Source organism: Bos javanicus, chromosome 2 (assembly GCF_032452875.1).
Source record: "Bos javanicus breed banteng chromosome 2, ARS-OSU_banteng_1.0, whole genome shotgun sequence".
In the NCBI taxonomy this organism is placed as follows: domain Eukaryota; kingdom Metazoa; phylum Chordata; class Mammalia; order Artiodactyla; family Bovidae; genus Bos; species Bos javanicus.
In genome coordinates, this window is record NC_083869.1 from 104,620,423 (window position 1) to 104,636,516 (window position 16,094).

Sequence of the window (16,094 nt, forward strand, 5' to 3'; positions counted from 1 at the left end):
GAAGTCAGATGGTATCTTGGGTCAAATCATCATTGGGTGTGTGGAATGCTGCCTCCTACCCTAAGGTTTTTATCTCATTCCCAGAATGTAGAATGGGACTGAGTATACTTAGTAACTGGTGAAGTCCTTTCTTTCATTCCTTGGCCAATGGAGGGAAGGCTGTTAGGTTTGGAAAGGTCAAGCACAAACCTAGAATTGTACTCCTCTGCTACTCCCCTCCCCATGCACCTCAGACACACCCCAATATACTAAAAAGAATACATGAGGAATCCGATGAATGATAACCACTGAACAACTGAAATTGTCAATGAGCAGTGTTCTTGGTCATAATCTCCACTCTGATAACAAATGTAGTACTATATTAGAGGAAAGCAACACCTCTGACCTTGATGTGGTATTAACCCAACAAATGTTTCCCCTCATCCCTATATGCAAAATAATCAGAATTTGCTACATTACTGGGATAGCAGTATACGTTCTTTACTTCAAGGCTATCACTTCACATTCTGTCATCATTCTGATGGATCTTGATCACGTTGGTGTCTCAAAAGGTCGTAGAAATCCATTACACTGATAAAATAACTGGACCAAAGTGAAATCAGAAGTATTGTGAACCTCACGTGCCTTTGACATGTGTATGGTAATATAGATAACACTGCCTGTTTTCAGTGATAAGCAAGTTTCTTCACTTTAGACCACCCCTTGGACTTGTTTGGATTTGGAGGGCAAAACAGGTCACATTTGAGTGCTTGCCTGTCCCATTTACTGAGAAACCTGTAAGGCAATACATTTTGAGTGGAGACTGGAGAAAGGACTTTGGAGCAGGTCCAAGTCATTGTCCAAGTTACTCTGCCGTTTCGTCTGACCCAGCACATGCCAGTGGTAGAGCTGCTCAGTGATGCTCCAAAAGAAGAATCACATGCGGTAGGGTTTGGAGTTAGAGATGTCTACCGTCTATTATTCATTGGAAAGGTAGCTCTTGTTTGCTACTGGTAGAATGTCTGAACATAAAATTTCTATGCATCTGAAACTGCCCATCTGTTACATGGTCCGTAAAATTATAAAATCAGATGTGTGCGGCAGCCTTCTAAAGTGGAATGTTCACTTTGCTAGGTTGTAGAGACTTAAGTGTCTTGGACCACAACTTAAACCTGCTCCAACGTCTTAGACTTAACCAGCTTGGTTAGCAGCTGGTCCAAGAGTTGAATAAGAAAGACTGGTGACAAGGATGTTGCAGGGATAAGTTTGTAGATATTTCTTGATATTTCGATCCTATGTGAATGCCTACAAAGAGCCTTTACTATGGACATTGTTTTCACTAAGCAGATAAATAAGAACCCATTCTGTTGATGTCAGCAGTTTTCACCAGCCACTACCTTGGCGCTTGCTCAATAGGCCTATAAACAAAACAGTCATGATAGTGGGGATTGAGCCTGTGTGTGAGCTCAAAAGATGGACCTGCCCTTATCAAGGATGACCTGGCTGTTGGCTGTGCTCAGTGGCACACTGCAACAAGAGGCCAATGCTGAGATAAAATGATACCCACCATTCCCTAGGGGTGCCGCTTGGACAAGTGATTATACTGGATGACTTCCATCGTGCAAAGGACTGCAGTTTGTCTTAGAGATAGACAGGTGGTATGGGTATGGATTTGTCTTTGTTGCCTACAACATGTCTGCCCAGGATCAGTGTAGATGGACTTTCAGAACTCCTAATTCATCACTGTGATACCTATATGGCGTAGACTCTGACCAGTTGACTCGCATGCATGGAAGTCGTGTGTTTTACCGTGTGCCCCATTGCCTGGAGATAGTTTACTTTTGATGGTTTGCAAAGGCTCAGTTATAGGACCAGCTGGGAGTTAACTTTCTGTGAGGCTAGGTACTGTTGTACAAAATACAGTATATGCCTTAAATCTAAGAGTATACAGTGCTTTCTCTCCCATAGGATGCATGGGTCAATCAGTGGATTGAAGTGGGACTCACACCACTGAGGATTATACCAATTGACCCGCTGAAGGCGTTTTTTGTTTTTCTTGCTTTGTGACCTTGAATTCGATGAGTTTCAAGGTCTTCATGCCTGAGGAAGAAATGTTCTTCCAGGGAACACTGTCTCAGTTCTATTTAAATTGAAGTCTTGAGGCAGTTCTTTGATCATTTTGAGTTCTTTGTGCCACTGAAGAAAAGGGAATCTCTCCAGATACATCATCTTTACCACCCAGTTCTGCTCCAAGAGATTGTCTGCCTTACAGGCTGTAGCAGTGTGTCTGTTCTCTGCCTTCCGGTTAGGCTCAGTAAATAGGAGGCAACAGCAGAAGACTTGGCTGAAGAGAATAAAGGGGAGTCATGATGTTTATTTCCCCTGTTCCTCCTTGCACAGTTGCTTCAGGTAGACCATCCTGCTGAAGGCTTCAGCTCTCTTAAGTGGTTCTTCCCTGTATTTACAACTGCAATGACATTTAGTATCTACTCTCTCCCCTTATTGCTGGAGGCCTAGTGTAGTAATGACTCCCCTTGTTAACTACTCCTGGGAGGCTTCATCCATTGTTGATTTCCCTTAACCCCACCCAAGTTGTTGACCTTAGTTGTTTTATTCAGCTCTCCTCAGTTACCCATTATAGCCTGATCAAATCAGATGTTTCACGGTAATCTGTTTTGACATTTCTAGAGCTGAAATCATATTTTCCTCCAAAATTGTTCCCTGTCTTTTGTCATCTCTCTCTGATTCCCTCTTCCTAATGTTCTGTAATAAAACATTTTTGTCTTCCCAAATCTTTTCCTTTGACCAACTTACCTTTCCATTTGTTTATGGTGGGGTTACCAATAGCACGATCCTCTCCCTTGGTCACATGATACAAACTGATATAACTGATCAAACCTGATTTCTTCTGGGAATTTGTAAATTGGGCAGTCAGACACAGAGAGGTTTATTTGGAACTGAGTTTTAGTGGAAGTAAAGGCAGATCATGAATTTCTGCCTCTAAGATTTCCTAAAGTTGCCCAGGTTCTTCCTTTGATTGGGTGAGATCCCAGTACGGAGTAAAGCTCCAGCAGGCTCCACACGGAGTAGAAGAGAGCAAGAAATAAGCCAGATGAGCTCTGAATCATCTTAATCCATGATTGGATTAGTTAATTTAGAATTGCCTTAGCTGCCTGTGAGAAGCAAATGTAAATATTCTCTGGAAAAAGAAAAGATACTCTGAACTTCAAGTTATCTCTATGCTTTTTAATATATGATATTTGGAATGCAAGTAAAAACAACCAAGTGTACAAGGAAATGAGAGTTTGATTTAAAAAACCAAGACAAACAATAGACAATGGAAACAGATCCAGAGGGTATCCAAACAGTAAAGTTTCCGACACTAATTTAAAAGTAACTACTTAATATGAACAAGGTAATAAAAGAAAAGACTAAGAATGTCGTAACCAAAAATAAAAGACAATTCTTGTACTGAAAATTTTACTAGCTAAAATTAGAACTCCATAGATGAATTTAACAACAAATTAGATACAGGTTGAGAGAGAATCAGTGGCTAGAAAAATCAAAAGAATATCCAGGAGCACTAAAAACAAGGGAAAGGAATGAAAAAGTATGAGAGACAGGAGCTAAAACGAAGAGCTCTAATACGTGTAAAGAGTTCCAAAAGGAGAAAGAGGAGGGATGATAATGGATAAGAGTTTTCCCAAATCAATCAAAATGTATCAAGCCATAGATTCAAGAATCTCCCTGTAAGCCTTAGGCAAAATAAATACAAAGACAGTCACACCTAAGAATCTCATAGTATTATGAATACTATAAGACAAAGACAAAAGGAATATCTTAAAAGCAGCTAGTAGCAAAAACAGAGCAGCACTAAGGCAGTCGGCTTCTTAACGATAGACTCTGCAAGATGATAGGTTTGTATCTTCAAATTTCTTCAAATTGTATACTCAGTGGCTGTATTCTTAAAATATGAAGGTGAAATAAAGACAGTTTCAAACAAGACAGAGTTTATGACTGCAGATCCACCTACTGGACAGAAAGTGAATGAGAAGACTTGAAGATGCAGGAAATGATGAGAGTCAGCAAAAAAGGGGAAGTAGGTAAGTAAAAATACAAGAACAAAGCTAGTGGAGGTGATGGAATTCCAGTTGAGCTATTCCAAATCCTGAAAGATGATGCTGTGAAAGTGCTGCACTCAATATGCCAGCAAATTTGGAAAACTCAGCAGTGGCCACATGACTGGAAAAGGTCAGTTTTCATTCCAATCCCAAAGAAAGGCAATGCCAAAGAATGCTCAAACTACCGCTAGTTTGAGCTCATCTCACATGCTAGTAAAGTAATGCTCAAAATTCTCCAAGCCAGGCTTCAGCAATATGTGAACCGTGAACTTCCTGATGTTCAAGCTGGTTTTAGAAAAGGTGGAGGAACCAGAGATCAAATTGCCAACATCCGCTGGATCATGGAAAAAGCAAGAGAGTTCCAGAAAAGCATCTATTTCTGCTTTATTGACTATGCCAAAGCCTTTGACTGTGTGGATCACAATAAACTGTGGAAAATTCTTCAAGAGATGGGAATACCAGACCACCTGATCTGCCTCTTGAGAAATCTGTATGCAGGTCAGGAAGCAACAGTTAGAACTGGACATGGAACAACAGACTGGTTCCAAATAGGAAAAAGAGTTCGTCAAGGCTGTATATTGTCACCCTGTTTATTTAACTTATATGCAGAGTATATCATGAGAAACGCTGGACTGGAAGAAACAAGCTGGAATCAAGATTGCCGGGAGAAATATCAATAACCTCAGATATGCAGATGATACCACCCTTATGGCAGAAAGTGAAGAGGAACTAAAAAGCCTCTTGATGAAAGTGAAAATAGAGAATGAAAAAGTTGGCTTAAAGCTCAACATTCAGAAAATGAAGATCATGGCATCCGGTCCCATCACTTCATGGGAAATAGATGGGGAAACAGTGGAAACAGTGTCAGACTTTATTTTTCTGGGCTCCAAAATTACTGCAGATGGTGACTGCAGCCATGAAATTAAAAGACACTTACTCCTTGGAAGGAAAGTTATGACCAACCTAGATAGAATATTCAAAAGCAGAGACATTACTTTACCAACAAAGGTCCGTCTAGTCAAGGCTATGGTTTTTCCTGTGGTCATGTATGGATGTGAGAGTTGGACTGTGAAGAAGGCTGAGTGCCGAAGAATTGATGCTTTTGAACTGTGGTGTTGGAGAAGACTCTTGAGAGTCCCTTGGACTGCAAGGAGATCCAACCAGTCCATTCTGAAGGCGATCAAAATCAGCCCTGGGATTTCTTTGGAAGGAATGATGCTAAAGCTGAAACTCCAGTACTTTGGCCACCTCATGCGAAGAGTTGACTCATTGGAAAAGACTCTGATGCTGGGAGGGATTGGGGGCAAGAGGAGAAGGGGACGACAGAGGATGAGATGGCTGGATGGCATCACTGACTCAATGGACGTGAGTCTCAGTGAACTCTGGGAGTTGGTGATGGACAGGGAGGCCTGGTGTGCTGCGATTCATGGGGTGGCAAAGAGTCGGACACGACTGAGTGACTGATCGATCTGATAGACTGTATAAGTAAATATGCTGCTGCTGCTAAGTCGCTTCAGTCGTGTCCGACTCTGGGCGACCCCATAGATAGCAGCCCACCAGGCCCAACCGTCCCTGGGATTCTCCAGGCAGGAACACTGGAGTGGGTTGCCATTTCCTTCTCCAATGCATGAAAGTGAAAAGTGAAAGTAAAGTCGCTCAGTCGTGTCCAACTCTTAGCGACCCCATGGACTGCAGCCTACCAGGCTCCTCCATCTATGGGATTTTCCAGGCAAGAGTACTGGAGTGGGTTGCCATTGCCTTCTCCATAGACTGCACTGATAAATTTGGGGTAATACTAAAATATAGCAACAGCATATAGGTTGAGAAAGGATAAACTATTAAAATGTTCCAAGGTTCTTGGATCATTCGACAAGAGGTCAAACTACAAATCAAGTATGTGTTGTAATCTGTGGAATCATTAAAAGGATAGAAAATAATGTATAACAAATTAAAACACTGAAAATAGAATTAAAAAGCAATTAAAAGGAACAGGAAAAGATTAAAGAAAGACCTAAAGAATCAGATATAAGTGATAAAATATAAGGATACAGACACATTAAAAACATAAAGATACAGAAAGGTTTAAAGTAAAAGGATAAAGTTATAACCTGAAAACACTAATCCATGAGGTGAAAGCAGTATTAATATTTAACAAGGTGGACTTTGAGGCAGGAGAGCATTACTAGAAACAAAGAGTGACATTTATATCGTTAGACAGAAAAAAAATGTGTGCATAATTTTTTAGCATTTCTGGGCCACTGATGAAGATAGGAAATACTAGATAAGTAGGCGAGGATGGCTCTGAAGATGTTCCTGAGGAGCATACTGAACAATTAACTGAAGAACCAGGAGGAAATAGGGAGAACTGATAAGTTCTACAAAGTCAATGCCAAGGAGCAAGAAGACCCAGCAAGTTGGAGTCATCATAAGCTAGAAAAGATGTTAATTAGTTAATTTCTAAATAATAATTAATTCTATGAAGCAAAAACTAAAAAAATACCAAGAAATATTCCAACAGCTCAAGATGTAATAGCTGCTAATCATTTTTTAGAAAATTAACTTTTTAAGAGACTAGAGCCATTGTTGTCTATGGTTTCGTTCTCTGTTACTGAAGCCTGCTGCTCCATTTTCCTGGACTGGCATTAAACATTGATGTATCTCTATGTCAGCAGGGGAAAACAGGAGTAATCATTGTTGAGTGTATATCACTATATTCACCATTTGTTTTGTGACTTTGGGAACAGATTTCATAAGATGCCATGGTATGGTCACTAGTTCTCTAGATGATTTTGAAGGTTTAGCTTCCTTGGTAGCTCAACTGATAAAGAATCCGCTTGCAATGTGGGAGACCTGGGTTTGATCCCTGAGTTGGGAAGATGCCCTGGAGGAGGGCATGGCAACCCACTCCAGTATTCTTGCCTGGAGAATCCCATGGACAAAGGAGCCTGGCGGGGTACAGTCCATGGGGTTGCAGAGTCGGACACGACTGAATGACTGAGCACAGCACACAAGTATATAGTGTACTTTGGCCTTGGAACCTGATGGGTTTACATATATTCTTTGGGAACCTAATCTGTAAATCAAGAAAGTACTTATCTACAGATACTCATTCCTTCAACACAGCAGAGATTTGTCATGTTTTGGCTGCAAGCAACATACATGACGCTAGGGGGTGATACAAGATAACCAGAAGAAAGTAACATAGCCTGGCAATGCAGTGCAAGATTTGGAAGATTCATCTGGAGGGCGTGTATCAAATGGTTAGGAGCTTGTATAAAATTACAATTTAGTAAGTATTATTTTAAAATTTCCATAATGTCAAGCAGCCTAAGTAAGGAAAGAAACCGAAGGATTTAATAATTATAGGTCTTATGGGACAAAAAAAGCGCTTATAATTAAAATGAACTTGGATGTATTTTCTAGAGTTTGCTAGTTTGAAGAGAAAGTTTTAATTTAGTATTTTCATTAATAAAAAAATTATTACCAGTTGTAAAAACTCTTTTGTAGTGTTAATGCATCTTTGAAACATATTTAATTGAATAAGATTTTGTTTATGAAGCATTTCTCAAACTTAGGGTGTGCAGGTCTCTTGACCACATTTTCAGACTCTTCAAGAATCTTTTTTTCTCTTTAAAAAGGTCAGTACAGGAGGAACGTATTAAATACACTGTCAAAACCCTGGACTTTCTAATTGAGTAACTAAAGCAATGAAGACACAAACCAGTAACCCGCCCAGAGTAAGTGAAAAGGTTACACTAATGCAGGGAGATACCCTCATGGCTCTGCCACTGGGCAGAGCCAGTGGATTGCTCAAGGGAGGTATGACTTAAAAGGGAGCCAGTATGAGAGGGGCTCGTCTCTGATGAGGGAGCTGTGTGTGTGCACATGTGCACATGAAATGGTGTAATTTGTTACTATTCAAAGGCCAGTGTTACAGGGTTGATGTGGGTCTTCACTTCTTTTTCCTGATGTTCTTTTTTCTAAGTCTTTTTTCCCTCCCAAACCACTATTCCTTAATCATCAACTATTCCATCCTCATCAACTCAAGGCTATTCTGCTTGTAAATTTCCCTGCTTTCTTTTTTAATTTGTGACTAGCAGCAGGAGAGTTTTATCAGGAATACCTAACATGTGACCTTGCTGTGAGCCTGACTGTTGACCTGTGTAAGCTCATGTAATCCTCGAGGCAGCCTGCACCAAGTGACTGTGGGACCGTATTTTCCAATGCTCTTCTGGACTTGACTCCTGTTTACCTTTGCAGTCTTATCTGTTTTCATGTTCTGTTTCCACTCTAAGCACTGAACTTGTGTCGTGCTTGAAGATCATAGCAAGTATTGGTCACGCTCTCTCTGTTGTTGACTGTCCTCTGCTCCTACATTGTCTCCCTTTCTCTTCTCACCAGACTCGTGAGATTAGTACAGTTCTTTCTTCCATTTCCCAGACAAGGTAAAAGCAGCTTCAGATCAGATCAGATCAGATCAGTTGCTCAGTCGTGTCCGACTCTTTGCGACCCCATGAATCGCAGCATGCCAGGCCTCCCTGTCCATCACCAACTCCCGGAGTTCACTGAGACTCACGTCCACTGGGTCAGTGATGCCATCCAGCCATCTCATCCTCTGTCGTCCCCTTCTCCTCTTGCCCCCAATCCCTCCCAGCATCAGTGTCTTTTCCAATGAGTCAACTCTTCCCATGAGGTGGCCAAAGTACTGGAGTTTCAGCTTTAGCATCATTCCTTCCAAAGAAATCCCAGGGCTGATCTCCTTCAGAATGGACTGGTTGGATCTCCTTGCAGTCCAAGGGACTCTCAAGAGTCTTCTCCAACACCACAGTTCAAAAGCATCAATTCTTTGGCACTCAGCCTTCTTCACAGTCCAACTCTCACATCCATACATGACCACAGGAAAAACCATAGCCTTGACTAGACGGACCTTTGTTGGTAAAGTAATGTCTCTGCTTTTGAATATTCTATCTAGGTTGGTCATAACTTTCCTTCCAAGGAGTAAGTGTCTTTTAATTTCATGGCTGCAGTCACCATCTGTAGTGATTTTGGAGCCCAGAAAAATAAAGTCTGACACTGTTTCCACTGTTTCCCCATCTATTTCCCAAAAGCAGCTTAGAAAAGTTAAATGTTATGTCTAAGGTCACACACTTGAGAGAGAGATAGGAATGTGGGAAAAGGATGAATTTTGGACCTAGATGTTTTGTTTTCCAGCTTTAGCTCTGTTATTTTAGTGGCCTGAACTTCAGAGAAAACTTACTTTTTACAGATAAAAAGATTGAGGTTTCCTGAGCGTGATGCACCATGAGGGACTTTGGTGATTGGAGGGCGACACAGGCCTGAGACAAAGGTATAAAGTTAGGGAGGAAATAACAGAATGGAAAGGAAAGAAGGTTTTCAAGAAGTAATGTTAATAAAGTGCAAACAGGATTCCACTGATTAAATTAGGTCACGTGCACATTCCGAGCCTCGGACTCAGGACTGCGGGCATATGTTTGATGCAGGAAGGTGAGTGTAAGGATGGACAGCAGAGGGAGCTCTTGGTAAGTTTTGCTCATCAAGCCTGGTCTCAGAATAAGGAGACAGTGACAAAGTGCCATCTTCTCTGGTGCTCCTTCACCACGGGCTTATTTCTTCCCATTTTTCACTCAGTGCCATGTATCATTTCCTGGACAGATGTGCCTATGCAGTGCAGCTCTGTGCCTCCCCTCACGAGGCCCTATATGGTTGTGGCTTTACTCCTCTTCACTAGATAGGGAAAACAAGTCCCACGGGACTTGACTCACTGCCCCCAGTTCAGTTACAGACTGGTAAGCAGCTGAGTCAGGATTCTCGTTCTTAGAGTTCTCTGGATTTCTAAAGTTTGGCCTCCTCATCCTCAAGTCACTTTTCTGTGTCCCTGAATGTTTTATAGGCCTGTATTCCTTCTCTGCAGATGCAGTCCTGGGTACTAAGAGGGTTAAAAGGACACTCCTTGAGTAGCTAGTTTTAGTAGGGACATTTTAAAAGCATGCTTTAACTCATAGAAGCCGGTTGTCCTGTAGCCAGCAAGCCTACAGGAGAATGTGGAGGGTGGTGAAGGAAATGGTGGTACCTAGGGAGTAGATTTGGGGGCATTAAACTCTCCTCATAATTTCCATTTGCCTTCTCTCTTTTATAAACAGCTGACACTATCTCAGTCTTCTGTCTGAATCTGCAAATACAGCTTCAGAACTCTACCCTGGCTGCCCCTTCCCTCATCTGCACTGTGGTAGCCTGTCCTGATGGTGCTCAGATGTTCCTCCTGTGAGTGATGGTGGGTTACCTCACTGGGGGAAGGACCCCCAAAAGGACTGAGCTCCATCTTCACATCTATAATTGCTACAAAATAAAGATGCCTGTCGTCTCCCCTTCCTTTTCTGGGACCCCGCTGTGCTGCTCGGGCCTGGGACCCAGGCCTGGTAGGGAGTGGGGAAGGGGCCCAGCAAAGACCTGGTGACAGGCTGATTGATTGGTTCCTGCCCCTGCTGGCTCTCCCACCCACTCCTGCAGGCTCTGGCCCAGGTCCACCCTCCGGCTGCCTGAGGGGTCTGCTTTTCTTTTCTTTGAGTCAGCACCAATGAGTCAGGGCCAAGATTGGCTGGGGGTAGGGGGCAGTACCGCAGGAGGCTCCCCTGCAGGGAAGGGAGTGAGCACTTAGTTGCCCAAATGAAGGCGTGGTGAGGAGCAGCTGAATGGGGGGCACTGGGGTTGTGATCAGAGGAGCCTGAGCAGAGGGTGGATTTGTTGATGTTACTGACCATCAGCGGTTGGTAGAACACTTTCTTGTAGAAAAACACAGGGATTACTCAAACCATCTTGTTTGGGGCCCTTAAAAAATCCAGGTTGTCCCTCTCGTACTTCAGCTCTACTCTTTTAGAGATGCCAAAATGGAAACCAAATATCCGTGAACTCAGCTAACAGGTGAGGTGGAATGCAGGTGAGTGAAACTCTCATATACATGCCAACAGCAATCCTATCATGTCCCTTGCCAGAGCTGCTGAGGGTCAAAGCAAAGTGGCTGATGACATGGCAGCTGTTTGGTGGCATCCATCTGTACTCCTGCTCCACAGGCAGTACACACTGCTAGTGGAGACAGGAAGAGAGTTACATGTGGCTGGAAGGTAGACATAGGGACAGAAATTGAGTCTCTAGCCTTCCAATAACACTTAGGGAAGACCGAGTGTTGGGAGAAGGTAAACCAGTGTTGCTATTCTTGCTAATGGTCAGGCAAGACAGCTATGCCAATATGGTCCCAGAACCACAGATCTCATGGCATCCTAGACTCACACTGCTAGGAGCTCATCCTTAGAGCTTGTCTTCTCCAACTCCATCATTTCAAAGAGACGGAGGTGCAGATTCAGAGAAGCGAAGTGGTTTGCCTGCAGTCATGACGACAGAGCCAGGAGTCCAACTCAGGGCTCCGTCCCTGACCAGAACCCAGGATTGAATCTGCAAGAGCCTTACAAATCGCTCAGGGTTGTTCAGGGCACAGGTTAATGGGAGAGAGCTTCATTACTGCCCTCCAGCTGAGAGACTCTGGAGGCCCTTGGTTTGGTATTTCTATCCCTCTAAAGGAACCAGTTTCTTTTCAGGTCAATTGAACTCGAGCTTTTATTACCCTCTAGAACCAGTCATCAGGAGAGAGGACCACAGAGAATGGAAATGTCTTCTCAAAATAGCAGAAGAAGGGAGATAGATGCAGGTTCCTTGCAGGGTCTAACTGGGCTCAAGATACGGGAAGTCTTTGTGTTTTTCACCAGTGTCCTTCTATGAAAGGAGCTGGCCTTACACTCACTCATGCCTTCGAGGTGTGCCTGTTGTGAGGTTTATTAGGATTAAGTGAACCAAATTCCCTGCAACCTGAAGCTGGAGACCTGAATCCAGAGCCACACGATGAGCCCGCACCCCTTCATCCCCACCTCCCCCAAGGGAAGCCCCCCCTCCCCGGCTCCCACTTCTCCAGTGAGCCATTTCCACGTATATATAAAAGTCTCCTGGCAGGAGCAGGAAGGCTTTCTGCCTTGGCAGCACATTTCTCATGCAGCAAGACTGCGTCTTTGGAAAATAACTGGAGTGGACCCTGCCCCCGGGAGGAGGCGCATCCTCCTCTACAGACCAGGGCACCCCCCACCGCCCCGCCCCACACCCCCATGCCTCTGCTGCCTTCCTCCAAGATGTTCAAAGCATGGCACAAATGATGTCTTAAACCTACAAGAGAAGGGCAGTGGTGGAAATGGGTCTCGGTTTCAAAATTGAAGACCTAGGGCAGTTGTTACCACATGGCAATGTCACAGAGCCTTTGTGGGTCCCAGACAGACTGGATCTTAGAGGTGAACCCACAGACGTAGCACAGAAGTCAGGAGACCAGACTCTGGTGCCGGATTATTTGCATTCATCATTAACTAGTCTCAGTATTTTATATCCTCAGGCAAGTTTCCTAACCTCGCTAGGCCTCTGCTCCTTTGTATAAGGAGGATGATAACACCTACCTCACTGGGTTGTTGTAAGGATACAATGGGATACTTTCCCAAAGAACAGCCTGACGCATGATAAACATTGAATTAACAATTGATATTATATTATTCTTCTTTCTCTTATTTTACAGAAATGGGAACTGAGACCTGCAGAGGTGTATGTTAAGAAATATATTTTCTGGGACTTCCCTGGCAGTCCAATGGTTGGGACTTGGCATTCTCACCAGTTAGGTCCCTGGTTGGGGAACTAAGATCCTGTAAGCTGTACAACATATGTACAACATGGCCAGAAAGGAAAACCAAAGAATTATATTTCTTAAAATCACAAAATGAGCCTAGTTGTGTGTGAACATTTTCATTGATTAAAAAAGGGAGCATGCGGGTATCTGCATATGAGCTAAGAAAGGCCAGGTTACATGGTAGCAACAACTCCTAAATGCCAGTGCTTATGGCAAAAACATGTTCATTTCTTGCCCACACTCTGTATCTGTTGTGGGTCAGTTGGTGCTCTGCTTCTATCATTATCTTCTTTGTTCTGGGACCTGCTCTTACAATACAGCCTCCCTCTAGGGGTGAGTCTGATCACCTCTGCCCACAGTTCTTGGCCAGAGTAAGTCACATGGCCATATGGAGTTCCACAATGTGGGTAGGCATAACCCCCTTATAGGAGATGATCAGATATGGGTAAAGAGTAGCACAGTGTATGATGATTTCCTACATAAACAAATATAATCTTAGTGTGAGTGGTCCTCTGACATGAACTAATTGTTAACACCTGCTCCAAGGTGTGAAAATTGGTATGAAAAACTAAGAGACATGTCCACAGCATTAAAAGGAGCATCTCTTGATGCCCTATTCCTTGAAATAATTTCTCAAAATCCCTAAACCATGGATGAGAACAAAATCTCCATTCCTTGAAAACCAGCCACATACATCATGTGGCTCATCCCGGGAGGAGAGGGTCCTTATACTAGAACATCACAGAGGGTCTTGTCTCTCTCCCATCCCGAGGTGTTTATCCACCTGTCCCATCCTATTCCATTGAACAAATGGTTCATTTCATTAATCACGGCTGATTTAGTGCTGGTCACTGGTCTAGATGGTGGAAATGCAAAAGAGAATGAGATACAGCCCTTGTCCTTAGGAAGAGAGCAAACTCCTTGCTAGTGGGGGAAAGACTAGCAGTGAGGTCGACAAATGGAATATAAAGTAAGTGCTGGTCTGGTCTGGGATCTGTGGAACCACAGCGAGGTTCACTTAATCCAGCCTGGGGGTGTCAGAAAAGTTCACTACGGGAAAACTGATGTGGCTGGAATTTCTTTCTTAAGGAGGGGTAGGAGTTATGCAACTGGTTGAAGTTGTGAAATGATACTGGGGACAAAGTGTGACATTCTCTAAGAAGCAAGCGTTCAGACTTCCTGGCGTGCCTTGTTTATTAGCAAGCATCTTTTCTGAGTGCTGGGCATTAACAATATACTGGGTAGTTAATGACCACAGCCCATCACCTTTGGGGCTTAACCAATGCAGACTGTCTGAAAGGATGGGTCTGGGGTTGCCCAGAAGTGCAAACTTGTGAGGCTCACCCCAGAGTCTCTAGGTATGGAACCCAGAAACTGGCACTTTAAATAAGAGCCTGTGATATTTTTATCACACTTGGGTTTCTGTTTAAAAGGCACTCATAATATTGATAAACATGGAGAGAACCCAGGGAGAATGCGATGAGTGTGTTGAATGAAGAAATACATTGGAGTAAAAAATATTTGTGTTACCTGTGAGTCAGGGGCCAATGCCCTTTGAGGTATAGTGCAAAGGTTAGAGAACTTGGCATTTCTTTGTCAAGGCTGCTGTTGACTTCCGTCCAGAACTGTCTCTCCAAGTTTGCTCTCTTATGCTAACTATTTTTTCAATTTGTGTTGCCTTTTTATCTCTTCCAGTAAAACAATTTAATGGCAGATTCTGGTACTTACTTTGTGTGCAGCAGCCAATTAGGGGTAAAGGTGATCGGTGAATGAGGAATAATGATGGCTTAGAGTTGACAAAGAATTTATATGATCTCATTTGATCTTCCCTCGTGGCTCAGATGGTAAAGAGACCTGGGTTCAATCCCTGAGTTGGGAAAATCCCCAGGAAAAGGGACTGGCAACCCACTCCAGTATTCTAGCCTGGAGAATTCCATGGACAGAGGAGCCTGGCGGGTTATGGTCCATGGGGTTGAAAAGAGTTGGACACAACTGAGCACTAACACTTTAACTTTCTTTCATTTGATCTTCACCTAATCTTGAGAAGATAGGCCTCTTATAGCCTCATTTTGCAATTGAGGAAACAGTTTGGAGAGAATAGGCCATCCCCCCAAGGTCACATAAAGTAGCTGGTAAGCAAGTAGTAATGTACAGATGTGAAAATCGGACCAGAAATAAAGCTGAGTGCCAAAGAATTGATGCTTTTGAACTGTGGTGCTGGAGAAGACTCTTGAGAGTCCCTTGGGCTGCAAGGAGTTCAAACCAGTCAATCCTAAAGGCAATCAATCCTGAATATTCATTAGAAGGACTGATGCTGAAGCTCCAATACTTTGGCCACCTGATTTGAAGAGCGACTCATTGGAAAAGACCTTGATGCTGGGAAAGATTGAGGGCAGGAGGAGTAGGAGTTGACAGAGGATGAGATGGTTGGATGGTATCATCTGCTAAATGGACATGAGTTTGAGCAAACTCCAGGAGATAGTGAAGGACAGGGAAGCCTGGCATGCTGCAGTCTGTGGGGTTGCAAAGAGTCAGACACGACTGAGCAACTGAACGACAAGCCAGCTGAGCTAAAAAATGAACTTTGAAAATGTAGTCTTTGGAATTATTTCCTTGACTCCTAAGATTCTGGTGAATGGTTTACCTCATTAATAACTAGACTGTCTCTGGCTTTTCTTCAGGAGAGCCCCAATGAACCCCATCTTGATCACCTGAACCCCCTCTTGAATCCTGGCATGCTTTAACACTGCTAGGTCAGCAAGAACGAGTATGAGAGGGAGAGAGAGAAAATCAAAGAGAAGGTGGAGGCCTCCTTCTTCCACTCAGCAAGCTGTCTGGAGTGTGCTGGACCAACTTTGGCAAAATTATAAAGGAGTTTTCTATGGCTTACAGTCCCCAACTCCCTTCTCCTGTCTCCCAGACCCCTGTGGCCTTGCCTCTCTTTTAGCTCAGTGGACTCCTATCTATCACAAAGGGATTGGGAACTCTCAACATGAAAGAATTAGGCAGTTAGTGTGTTATTCTTCCCAAGGGCACATTTGTGGTTTGAGTGTAAGACCAAGGAACAGATAAATAAGGGAAGCGACTTGGTTGGGAAGAAATTACCATTGTCAGTCATTCTGGAGAATACCAGAGAGTGGTTTGCTGACCTCTGGTGAGAGGAGGGCAAGCCTTAGACCCAAGGACCCTGGAGAGTCTCCTTACCTTCCCCGTCATGACCCTGAGGTATAGAACAGCAATAGGGGATGGCGTTGCCTCTGGAA